Consider the following 12,145-nt stretch of genomic DNA (forward strand, 5'->3'; position numbering starts at 1 on the left):
TTAGAATACAAAGGCTTATTAATCGTATTAATTCTTGAACATTGAATCAAAACTAAGAGTTAGGTTTTTAGTGGTGGTTAATTCTGTAAACCTGCTTTGTTAAACATGGCTAAATATGTGTAAACTAGCCCTGATATGATTCTGTCCTGCACAGCTGTTCTCTGAAGCAGTAGTCATTTATCTCCATCTGCCTTCTTTCCCACCTAAGTATGTGTCATCACCCCATGGAAGATTAAATGGACATAGACATGAGCCCTCTGGGTCCCCAGAACTATCTTTTCAGTTGTGAACGGAAGGCCGACAAAGATGATCACATTAATGTTGATAATGATGAAAACTAGTACCAATTGTCTTTAAGAACAGTCAGTTTTGTTTTTTGTCCTTTATACCTAATGTAAATGACAAGTTAATGGGTGCAGCACACCAACATGGCACATGTATACGTATGTAACAAACCTGCATGTTGTACATATGTACCCTAGAACTTAAAGTATAATAAAATATATATATATATTTTTTAAAGTCAGTTTAGGGACTGGTACAAAGAATGAATTGCACATTGTTGAAGCAGAGGCAATGAATCATGAAGGCAGTCCATTTAAGTTAACACTAGCAACTTTGAAAATGTCTGTACAGCCACAGTTTCCCCTGAGAGCTTTGAAATACCACCACCCATACTCTTACAGTTGAAGTGTGGTTCAGGACCAGTGTATATTAGTGGGCAGCACTTAGTTGCTGGGGAGAAAGAAGCAGAGTCAGAAGATGAAGAGGAGGAGAACGTGAAACTCTTAGGTACCCCTGAAGGGGGTAGCAAGTTTACACAGAAAAAAGTAAAACTTGCTGCTGATGAAAATGATGATATGATGATGCAGATAATGATCATGATGATGATGATGATGATGATTTTGATGATGAGAAAACTGAAGAAAAATCTCCAGTGAAGAAATGTATATGAGATACTCCAACCAAAAATGCACAAAAATAAAACCATCTCTCTGAAATGACAATGGCTACCATTTATTATATACCTTCTATGTGCCAATCCCTACATCAGCCCCTTTATTAACATTATCTCACCTGATCTCAAAAAACTCTTGAAATAAAAGACTTTTTGTCACCCAAGAATGATTTAATTTTTTCTTTTTAAATAGTTTTATTGCAGTATAATTCATATGCCATAACATTCACTCCTTTTAAGTGTGCATTCCAATGACTTTTAGTAAATTAGAGTTGCACAACCACTACTACAATCCAATTTTAGAACATTTCCATCACCCCAATAAAAGATCCCTCTGTCTATTTGCAGTCACCCCTGTCCCCAACCCCAGCTCCAGGCAACAACTCATCTATTTTCTATCTCTATAGATTTTTCTTTTCTGGACATACTGTATAAATTGAATCATATAATATGTGGTCTTTTGTTCCCGCCTTCTTTTGCTTAGCACAATGTCTTTGAAGTTTATCCACATTGGGGAATGATTCACAGCTCCATTTCTTATTATTCTGAATATGCTCCTATTCTACTGATATACCATATTTTGTTTATCTGTTCTCTAAATGATGGACATTTGAGTTGTTTCCAGTTTGTGGCTATCATGAATAACGTTACATATATATCTTTATGTGGACATATAATAGGTTGAATTATTGCTCCCACTTCTGCATTCTCCTATATTTCACACCCTTTGCATATAATCTCTACCCTCCTGCTGTGGGTAGAGCATACCCCCTACCCTATTAAGGTTGGTCTTGGCCATATGAATTGTTTTGACCAATGGATTAGCAGCAGAAATTATGATAGGACAGTGCCAAGATGAGGTCTTAAGTGGCATGGTAAGTTTCCACTCATCCCTCTTGAACTTCTGCCATCTGCCAAGGGAAGACTGTTCCCCAAGTAGCTGCTGATTCCTAAATGAGAAAGGAGAAAAGACCTGAACCCAATCTACAGCTCCTGAAGCTAATCCCAGCCAATCCCAGTTGAGCCCAGCATTGACCCCAATTACAGACCTGTAAGTGAGAAAATTATAGGCTAATTGTTGTAAGCCACTGGATTTTGGGAATGGTTTGTTATGCAGCATGATTGCAGCAATAGCTGCCTAATACATCTAACTTTCTCCCAGTCCTCAGTTCAAATTACTTAAAGTTACCTATCCCTATACCACATACTCTATATATGACATTTGATAGGACTTCACACAAACTTTATATATTAGTCTGTTTTCATGCTGCTGATAAAGACACACTCCAGACTGGAAGAAAAAAATGTTTAATTGGACTTACAGTTCCACATGGCTGGGGAGGCCTCAAAATCATGGTGGGAGGCAAAAGGCACTTCTTACATGGTAGCAGTAATAGAAAAATGAGGTAGAAGCAAAAGTGGAAACCCCTGATAAACCCAGCAGATCTACTGAGACTTATTCACTATCATGAGAATAGCAAGGGAAAGACTGGCCCCCATGATTCAATGATCTCCCCCAGGTCCCTCCTACAACACATGAGAATTCTAGGAGATACAATTCAAGTTGAGATTTGGGTGGGAACACAGCCAAACCATATAATTCCAGCCCTGGCCCCTCCAAATCTCATGTCCTCACATTTCAAAACCGATCATGCCTTCTCAATAGTCCCTTCTACCTATAAGCCTGTAAAATCAAAAGCAAGCTAGTTATTTCTCAGATAAAATGGAGGTACAGTTATTGGATAAGTACAGCCATTTCAAATGAGAGAAATCGCACATGGTCTTGTGCAGCTCTGCCCCTGTGGCTTTGCAGGGTAAAGCCTCCCTCCCGCCTGCTTTTACGGGCCGGCTTTGAGTGTCTGCAGCTTTTCCAGGTGAATACTGCAAGCTGTCGGTGGATCTACCATTCTGGGGTCTTGAGGACAGTGGCCCTCTTCTCACAGCTCCACTAGGCAGTGCCCTAGTAGGAACTCTATGTAGGGGCTCCAACCCCACATTTCCCTTCTGCACTGCCCTAGCAGAGGTTCTCCAGGAGCATGTCGCTCCTGCAGCAAACTTCTGCCTGGGCATCCAGCCATTTCCATACATCATCTGAAATCTAGCAGGAGGTTGCCAAACCCCAATTCTTGACTTCTGTGCACTCATAGGCTCTACATCACATGGAAGCTGCCAAGACTTGAGGCTTCACCCTCTGAAGCCACAGCCTGAGCTCTGCGTTGGCACCTTTCAGCCATGACTGGAGCAGCTGAGCTGCAAGGCCCCAAGTACCTAGGCTGCACACAGAACATGGACCCTGGGCCTGGCTCACGAAACCACTTTTTCCTCCTAGGCCTGGGCCTGTGATGGGAGGGACTGTCGTGAGGGTCTCTAACATGGCCTGAAGACATTTTTCCCGTGGTCCTGAGGATTAACATTAGGCTCCTTGCTACTTATGCAAATTTTTGCAGCCGGCTTGAATTTCTCCCCAGAAAATGGATTTTTCTTTTCTATCGCATAGTCAGGCTGCAAATTTTCCAAACGTTTATGCTCTGCTTCCCTTATAAAACTGAATGTATTTAACAGTACCCAAGTCACATCTTGAATGCTTTCCCACTTAGAAATTTCTTCTGCCAGATACCCTAAATCATCTCTCTCAAGTTCAAAGTTCCACAAATCTCTAGGGCAGAGACAAAAAGGCATCAGTCTCTTTGCTAAAACATTATAAGAGTTGCCTTTACTGGGGTTCCCAACAAGTTCCTCATCTCCATCTGAGACCATCTTAGCCTGGATTTAATGTCTGTATCGCCATCAGAGTTTTGGGCAAAGCCATTCAACAAGTCTCTAGGAAGTTCCAAATTTTCCCACATTTTCCTATCTTCTTCTGAGCCCTCCAAACTGTTCTAGTCTCTGCCTGTTACCCAGTTCCAAAGTCACTTCCACATTTTCAGGTGTCTTTTCAGCAATGCCCCATTCCTGTTGTAAAATTCCTGTTACAAATTTACTGTATTAGTCTGTTTTCATGATGCTGATAAAGACATATCCAAGACTGGGAAGAAAAATAAGTTTAATTGGACTTACAATTTGACATGGCTGATGAGGCATCAGAATCATGGTGCAAGGCAAAACGCACTTCTTACATGGCAGCAGCAAGAGAAAAATGAGGAAGAAGCAAAAGCAGAAACCCCTGATAAACCCATCAGATCTTGTGAGACTAATTCACTGTCATAAGAATAGTATGGGAAATACCAGTTCCCATGATTCAATTACTTTCCCCTGGGTCCCTCCCACAATATGTGGGAATTCTGGGAGATACAATTCAAATTCAGATTTGGGTGGGGACACAGCCAAACCATATCACTTTATTAAACTATCCTTTACTTTCATCCACATGGTTATTTCCATGACAAACATGAAGTTCCAAGGGACTCTTTTCTATACCAGGATCTATTTTGTTTATTATACTGGGGTCATTCAGTATAATTCCTGGTACATGGTAAGTACTCAGAGAAGTTTCTTTAATTGTTTTTGGCACATACAGCTTTTCCTGTCACCAAGAAAATTATCTCCAATAAACACTGAGCATTTTCAGTATCTTATGAACAAAATTAATTCTCAATTTTATTTTCTCCTCTGTGTCTTCTATTATTCGTAGTCTACTTTCCTTTATAATTTTAATAACCTTTTTATACCCATTCTGTCTTCACAACAACCCAGTTTCATTCCCAATTTATAGATCATGATGAGAGAGTAAGTTACCTGCCTCAACACAGCTACTAAGGAGTAGGACTAAGGTTCACACCTTGGTCTCACCATAGGCTCAGGAGTCTGCCCACACACCAGATGCCCGTGGTCTTTTCTCACCTAAATATTCATTTGGCATATGTTTTGGTTTTTCTGCTCTCAAGGCAGTTCATCTGTCAGTGGGATCATAAACTTCTGCTTTGCTGTTTCTCTTTTGATAAATTGATTTTTTCTTATATTATTGGGTAGCTAGCTTTCTGAATCTTTTGCTACTTGCCAATCAGAGATCAAATGTTGACAGGTTTCCTCTTCCCCAGACCCTTGCTTTAAACACATGGTCTTTTACTATACAAAATTTGATGCTAGTTCTGTTTTTTTTATTTCCAGATGATTTTAATGTGAAATACATTGTATAACTTCTCTACTTGACCAAATTATTGCATTCCCTGGAGCCTCTACAAATCCTTTTTAATAGCCTCATCTATTCATCTATCAATTTCTATTTTATTGGCATGGCTCTCTAGCTCTCCTTTGATATTTCCTTGTGTATAAAGTTCTTCAGGGTTTTTTTTAGGTGTTCAACATCTATCTTTCCTTTGCCTATTCCCTGACACTTCCTTTTCAAAGACTAACACTCATAACATTTTGTGTTTCTCTATAGGAATTATTTCAACAACAACAACAAATCTTCCCCTATGTATATGCTATCTTTTGGTTATTTGTTTGAGAATTCAAGGGTTTCACAACTATTGAAATAAGTTTGAATTGACAAAAACTGGGTCACGTTTTCCTTCCACTTATAGCTTTCTTTGGAATGAATTAAAAATTATATGTCAAATGTTCACAGTTTAAAAAGCTAGGAAGATGGTGAAAGATGATAAGAAGCATATTCTGAACCCTGCAAAACTGTATTAACACTAAAAAAATAGAAAAGGTACATTGTTAATTTGATTTTTTAAGGCAGCCATCATTATTAATTTTTACTCACCTATCTTCAGCTTTTATAAATCTACACATTCAACATATATTTATCGATATCCTACAGTTAACAATTAACAGAAAACCTAGCCTATAAATTGGCATTCAAAAAATATCCAGTGAACTGGACTGAATTTTTTAAGCAATGAAGATGCCAATATAATGAGGATAGCATGGTGTCTTGAGCTTACAATCTGGAATGGAGGATTAGAAGGGGCTTAATATTTATTGGAGTACTGGAAATTTTTGACTTAACCTCCCATTTACTCTTAATACCTCATACTTTAAAAATAAAAGTGGAAAAGTAAAATTACCTTCAGAATGCATTGAGTGAAGTAACAGTAAGCCCAATCAATAGTGACCTAAACAAATAGGAATTTATTTTCCTCACATAACAAGAAGGTAGGTGAATTGTTGGAGATGAAATAATATACTAACAATATCAAGAGCTGTATTTCTGGGGTCCTTTTTGTCTTTCCTTCCTGGCTGTTGCCTCATAGTCATAAGATGCCTGCTGCAGTGCTAGATATCACATTCACATTCAATACAGGACTAAGGTGAAAAGGAAAAGAATGGTGTCCTTTATTTTTAACTTGGTTTGGAGAATTTTATTGAAATCCTTTTTAAGCTCAGGCAGTTTTGTGGTGTAGGGATGGCCCTTTTCTTACCATCTTCACTTTGACCTGTTTCAGCCCCAGTCATAGCTTCTTTTGTTTTATATTATTTTTATTTCAATAGGTTTTTGGAGAACAGGTGGTGTTTGCTTACGTGGATAAGTTCTTCAGTGATGATTTCTGAGATTTTGGTCCACCCATCACCCAAGCAGTGTACACTGTACCCAATATGAAGCCTTTTATCTCTTACCCACTTCCCACCCTTCCCCCCCAAGTCCCCAAAGTCCATTGTATCATTCTTATGTTTTTGCATCCTCATAGCTTAGCTCCCACTCATAACAGAGAACATGCAATGTTTGGTTTTCCATTACTGAGATACTTCACTTAAAATAATGGCCTCTAATTCCATCCAGGTTGCTGCAAATACCATTATTTTGTTCCTTTTTATTGCTGAATAGTATTCCATGGTTTTTTCTTTCCATTCATTGATTGATAAGCATTTGGGCTGGTTTCATATTTTTGCAATTGCTAATTGTGCTGCTATAAACATATATGTACAAGTTTTTTTTTCATATAATGACTTCTTTTCCTCTGGGTAGATACCCAGTAGTGGGATCGCTGGATCAAACGGTAGATCTACTTTGAGTTCTTTAAGGAATCTCCACACTGTTTTCCATAGTGGTTGTACTAGTTTACATTCCCACCAACAGTGTAAAAGTGTTCCATTTTCACTACATCCACATCAACATCTTTTTTTTTTAATTATGGACATTCAGGAGTAAGGTGGTATCACATTGTGGTATTGATTTGCATTTCCCTGATAATTAGTGAAGCTGAGCATTTTTTCATATGTTTGTTGGCCATTTGTGTATTATCTTTTGAGGGCCATCTGTTCATGTCCTGAGCACACTTTTTGATGGGATTGTTTTTTTTCTTGCTGATTTGAGTTTCTTGTAGATTCTGGAAATTAGTCCTTTGTTGACTGCATAGTTTGCAAATATTTTCTCTCACTCTGTGGGTTGTCTCTTTACTCTGCTGATCATTTCTTTTGCTGTGCAGAAGCTTTTTAGTTTAATTAAGTCCCACCTATTTATTTTTGTTTTTGTTGCATTTGCTTTTGGGTTCTTGATCATTAAGTCTTTGCCTAAGCCAATGTCTAGAGGGCTTTTCCAACATTATCTTCTAGAATTTTTGTTCTTTCAGGTCTTAGATTTAAGTCTTTGATCCATCTTCAGTTTATTTTTGAATAAGGTGCGAGATGAGGATCCAGTTCCATTCTTCTACATGTGGCTTGATAATTATCTCAGCACCATTCGTTGAATAGGTTGTCCTTTCCCCACTTTGTTTTACCTTTCTTTGTTGAAGATAAGTTGATGTAAGTATTTGGCTTTATTTTTGGGTTCTCTATTCTGTTCCATTTTTCTATGTGCCACTTTTATGCTGGTACTATGCTGTTTGGGTGACTATAGCCTTATAGTATAGGTTGAAGTCGGTAATATGATACCCCCAGATAGGTTCTTTTGCTTAGTTTTGCTTTGACTATGCAGGCTCTTTTTCGGTTCTATGTGTATTTTAGGATTTTTTTTTTCTAGTTCTGTGAAGAATTATGGTATTTTGATGGGAATTGCATTGAATTTGTAGATTGCTTTTGGCAATACGGTCATTTTCACTATATTGAATCCACCCATCCATAAGCATGAGATGTGTTTTCATTTTTTTTATTTAGATTTTTTTTTATTATACTTTAAGTTTTAGGGTACATGTGCACAATGTGCAGGTTTGTTACATATGTATACATGTGCCATGTTGGTGTGCTGCACCCATTAACTCGTCATTTAACATTAGGTCTATCTCCTAATGTTATCCCTCCCCTCTCCCCTGACCCCACAACAGGCCCTGGTGTGTGATGTTCCCCTTCCTGTATCCATGTTTTCATTTGTTTATGATTTCTTTCAGCAGTGTTTTGTAGTTTTCCTTGTAGAGGTCTTTCACCTCCTTGGTTAGTATATTCCTATGTATTTAATTTTTTCTTTGCAACTATTATAAAAGGGGTTGAGTTCTTGATTTCATTCTCATCTTGGTCGCTATTGGTGTAGAGGAGTGCTACTGATTTGTGTACATTCATTTTGTATCCTGAAACTTTACTGAATTCATCTATTAGTTCTGAGGGATTTTTGGTGGAGTCTTTAGTGTTTCCTAGGAGTCTTCAGGGTTTTCTAGGTATACAATCATATCCTTGATGAACAGTGGCAGTTTGACTTCTTCTTTCCTGATCTGGATGCCCTTTATTTCTTTCTCTTGTCTGATTGCTCTGGCTAGGACTTCTAGTACTATGTTGAATAGAGGTGGTGAAAGTGGGCATCCTTGCCTTGTTCCAGTTCTCACAGGGAATGCTTTCAAATTTTCCCCATTCAGTATAATGTTGGCTGTGGATTTGTCATAGATGGCTTTTATTGCCTTAAGGTGTGTCCCTTCTATGATGATTTTACTGAGGGTTTTAATTATAAAGCAATGCTGGATTTTGTCAAATGCATTTTCTGCATCTATTGAGATGATCATGTGATTTTTGTTTTTAATTCTGTTTATGTGGTGTATCACATTTATTGACTTGTGCATGTTAAACCATCCCTGCATCCTTGGTATGAAACCCATTTGGTCATGTTGTATTTTTTTCATATGCTGTTGGATATGGTATGCTAGTATTTTGTTGAAGATTTTTGCAACTATGTTCATCAGGAATATTGGTCTGTAGTTTTCTTTTTTTGTGATGTTCTTTCCTGGTTTTGGTATTAGGGTGCTACTGGCTTCAAAGAATGATTTAGGGAGGATTTTCTTTCTCTATCTTTTGAAATAGTGTCAACAAGACTGGTATCAAATCTTTAAATGTCTGATAAAATTCACCTGTGAATCCATGTGGTCCTGGACTTTTTTTGTAAGCAATTTTTTAATTACCATTTCAATACCACTACTTGTTATTGGTCTGTTCAGAGTTTCTATTTCTTCCTACTTCAATCCAGGAGGGTTGTATATTTCCAGGAATTTATCCATCTCCTCTAGATTTTCTAATTTGTGTGTGTAAAGGTGTTCATAGTAGCCTTGAATAATCTTTTGTATTTCTGTGGTATCAGTTGTAATATCTCCCATTTCATTTCTAATCGAGTTTATTTGGACCTTCTCTCTTGTTGGTTAATCTTGCTAATGGTCTATCAATTTTATTTATCTTTTCAAAGAATCTGCTTTTTGTTTCATGTATCTTTTGTATTTTTTTGTTTCAATTTCCTTTAGTTCTGCTCTGATCTTTGTTATCACTTTTCTTCTGCTAGGTTTGAGTTTGTTTTTTTCTTGTTTCTCTAGATCCTTGAAGTATGACCTTTGTCTATTTGTGCTCTTTCAGACTTTTTAATGTAGGCTTTTAATGCTATGAACTTTCCCCTTAGCACCACTTTTGCTATATCCCAGAGGTTTTGATAGGTTTTGTCACCATTATCAAAGAATTTTTTAACCTCCATCTTGATTTCATTGTTGACCCAATGATCTTTCAGGAGGAGGTTATTTAATTTCCATGTATTTGCATGGTTTTGATGGTTCCTTTGGAGTTGATTTCCAATTTTATCCCACTGTGTCTGAGAGAGTACTTGATATAATTTCAATTTTCTTAAGTTTATTAAGACTTGTTTTGTGGCCTATCATGTGGTCTATCTTGGAGAATGTTCCATGTGTTGATGAATACAATGTATATTCTGCATTTGTTAGGTAGAATGTTCTGTAAATATCTGTTAAGTCCATTTGTTCTAGGGTGTAGTTTATTGTTTCTTTGTTGAGTTTCTGTCTTGATGACCTGTGTAGTGCTGTCTGGGGAGTACTGGAGTCCCCCACTATTACTGTATTGCGATCTATCTTATTTGTCAGGTCTAGTAGTAATTGTTTTATAAATTTGGGAGGCCCAGTGTTAGGTGTTATATTTAGGATTGTGATGTTTTCCTTTTGGACTAGTCCTTTTATTATTATATAATTTCCCTCTTTGTCTTTTTTTACTATTGTTGTTTTAAGGTCTGTCTTGTCTGATATAAGAATGGCTACTCCTGGCCAGGTGCAGTGGCTCACACCTGTAATCCCAGCACTTTGGGAGGTTGAAGTGGGTGGATCACGAGGTCAGGAGATCGAGACTATCCTGGCCAACATTGTGAAACCCCGTCTCTACTAAAAATACAAAAATTAGCCGGGCATGGTGGCACATACCTGTAATCCCAGCTACTCAGGAGGCTGAAACAGAAGAATCACTTGAACCAGGGAGTCAGAGGTTGCAGTGAGCTGAGATCATGCCACTGCACTCCAGCCTGGTGGCAGAGTGAGACTTCGTCTCAAAAAAAAAAAAAAAAAAAAAAAAAAGGCTACTCCTGCTCACTTTTGGTGTCCATTTGGATGAAATGTCTTTTTCCAACCCTTTATCTTAAGTTTGCATAAGTCCTTGTATGTTAGGTGAGTCTCTTGAAGACAGCAGATACTTGGTCAGTGAATTTTTATCCATTCTGCCATTCTGTATCTTTTAAGTGGAGCATTTAGGCCATTTACATTCAACATTAGTATTGAGATGTGAGGTACTATTCTATGCATCATGCTAGTTGTGGCCTGAATACCTTGGGTTTTTTTTTTTTCATTATGTTATATTTTTATACGTCCTGTGGGAGTTTTGCTGTAAGCAGGTTCCATTTTGGTATATTTCTAGGTTTTGTTTCAAGATTTAGAGCTCCTTTTAGCAGTTCTTGTATTTCTGGCTTGATAGTGGTGAGTTTTCTCAACATTTATTTGTCTGAAAAAGACTGTATCTTTCCTTTATTTATGAAGATTAGTTTCACTAGATACAAAACTCTTGGCTGATAATTGTTTCATTTAAGGAGGCTAAAGATAGGACCCCTATTCCTTCTAGCTTGTAGGGTTTCTGCTGAGAAATTTGCTGTTAATCTGATAGGTTTTCCTTTATAGGTTACCTGATGCTTTTGCTTCACAGCTCGAAAAATTATTTCCTTTGTCTTGACCTAAGATAACCTGATGACTATGTGTCTAGGCCATGATCTTTTTGCAACTAATTTTCCAGGTATTCTTTGAGCTTCTTGTATTTGGATGTCTAGATCTCTAGTAAGCCAGGGAAGTTTTCCTTGATTATTCCCTCAAAGATATTTTCCAAACTTTTAGATTTCTCTTCTTGGGAACACAAATTATTCTTTGGTTTAGTCATTTAACATAATCCAAAAGTTCTTGGAGGCTTTGCTCATTTTCTTCAATTCTTTTTTCTTTGTTTCTGTCACATTGGGTTAATTCAAAAGCCTTATCTTCAAGCTCTGAAGTTATTTTCTGTACTTGTGCAATTCTATTGTTGAAACTTTTCAGTGTATTTTGCATTTCTCTAAGTGTGTCCTTCATTTCTAGAAGTTGCAATTGTTTGTATTTATGCTACCTATTTCTCTGGAGATTTTTCTATCCATATCCTGTATCATTTTTTTTATTTCTTTAAATCGGTATTCATCTTTTTCTGTTGACTCCTTGATTAGCTTAATATTCAAACTTCTTGATTCTTTTGCTGGAAATTCAGATTTCTTCTTGGTTTTTGGATCCATTGCTGGTGAGCTGGTGTGATCTTTCAGGGGTGTTAAAGAGCCTTGTTTTGTCATATTACCAGAATTGCTTTTCTGGCTCCTTCTCATTTAGGTAGACTATGTCAGAGGAAATATCTGGGGCTCATGGGCTGCTGTTCAGATTCTTTTGTCCCACCAGGTGCTCCCTTGATATGGTGCTCTCCCCCTTCCTCTAGGGATGGAGGTTCCTGAGAGCCAGAGTTCAGTGATTCCTATTTCTCTTCTGGGTCTAGCCACCCAGT

At 37.6% G+C, this 12,145-nt stretch overlaps 1 pseudogene; it reads left to right on the top strand.

Annotated features, from left to right (window-relative positions):
- Positions 1-224: 224 nt before the first annotated feature.
- LOC129058347 (nucleophosmin-like) lies at positions 225-985 on the top strand (annotated as a pseudogene).
- Positions 986-12,145: the final 11,160 nt, after the last annotated feature.

Source organism: Pongo abelii, chromosome 2 (assembly GCF_028885655.2).
Source record: "Pongo abelii isolate AG06213 chromosome 2, NHGRI_mPonAbe1-v2.0_pri, whole genome shotgun sequence".
NCBI lineage: Eukaryota > Metazoa > Chordata > Mammalia > Primates > Hominidae > Pongo > Pongo abelii.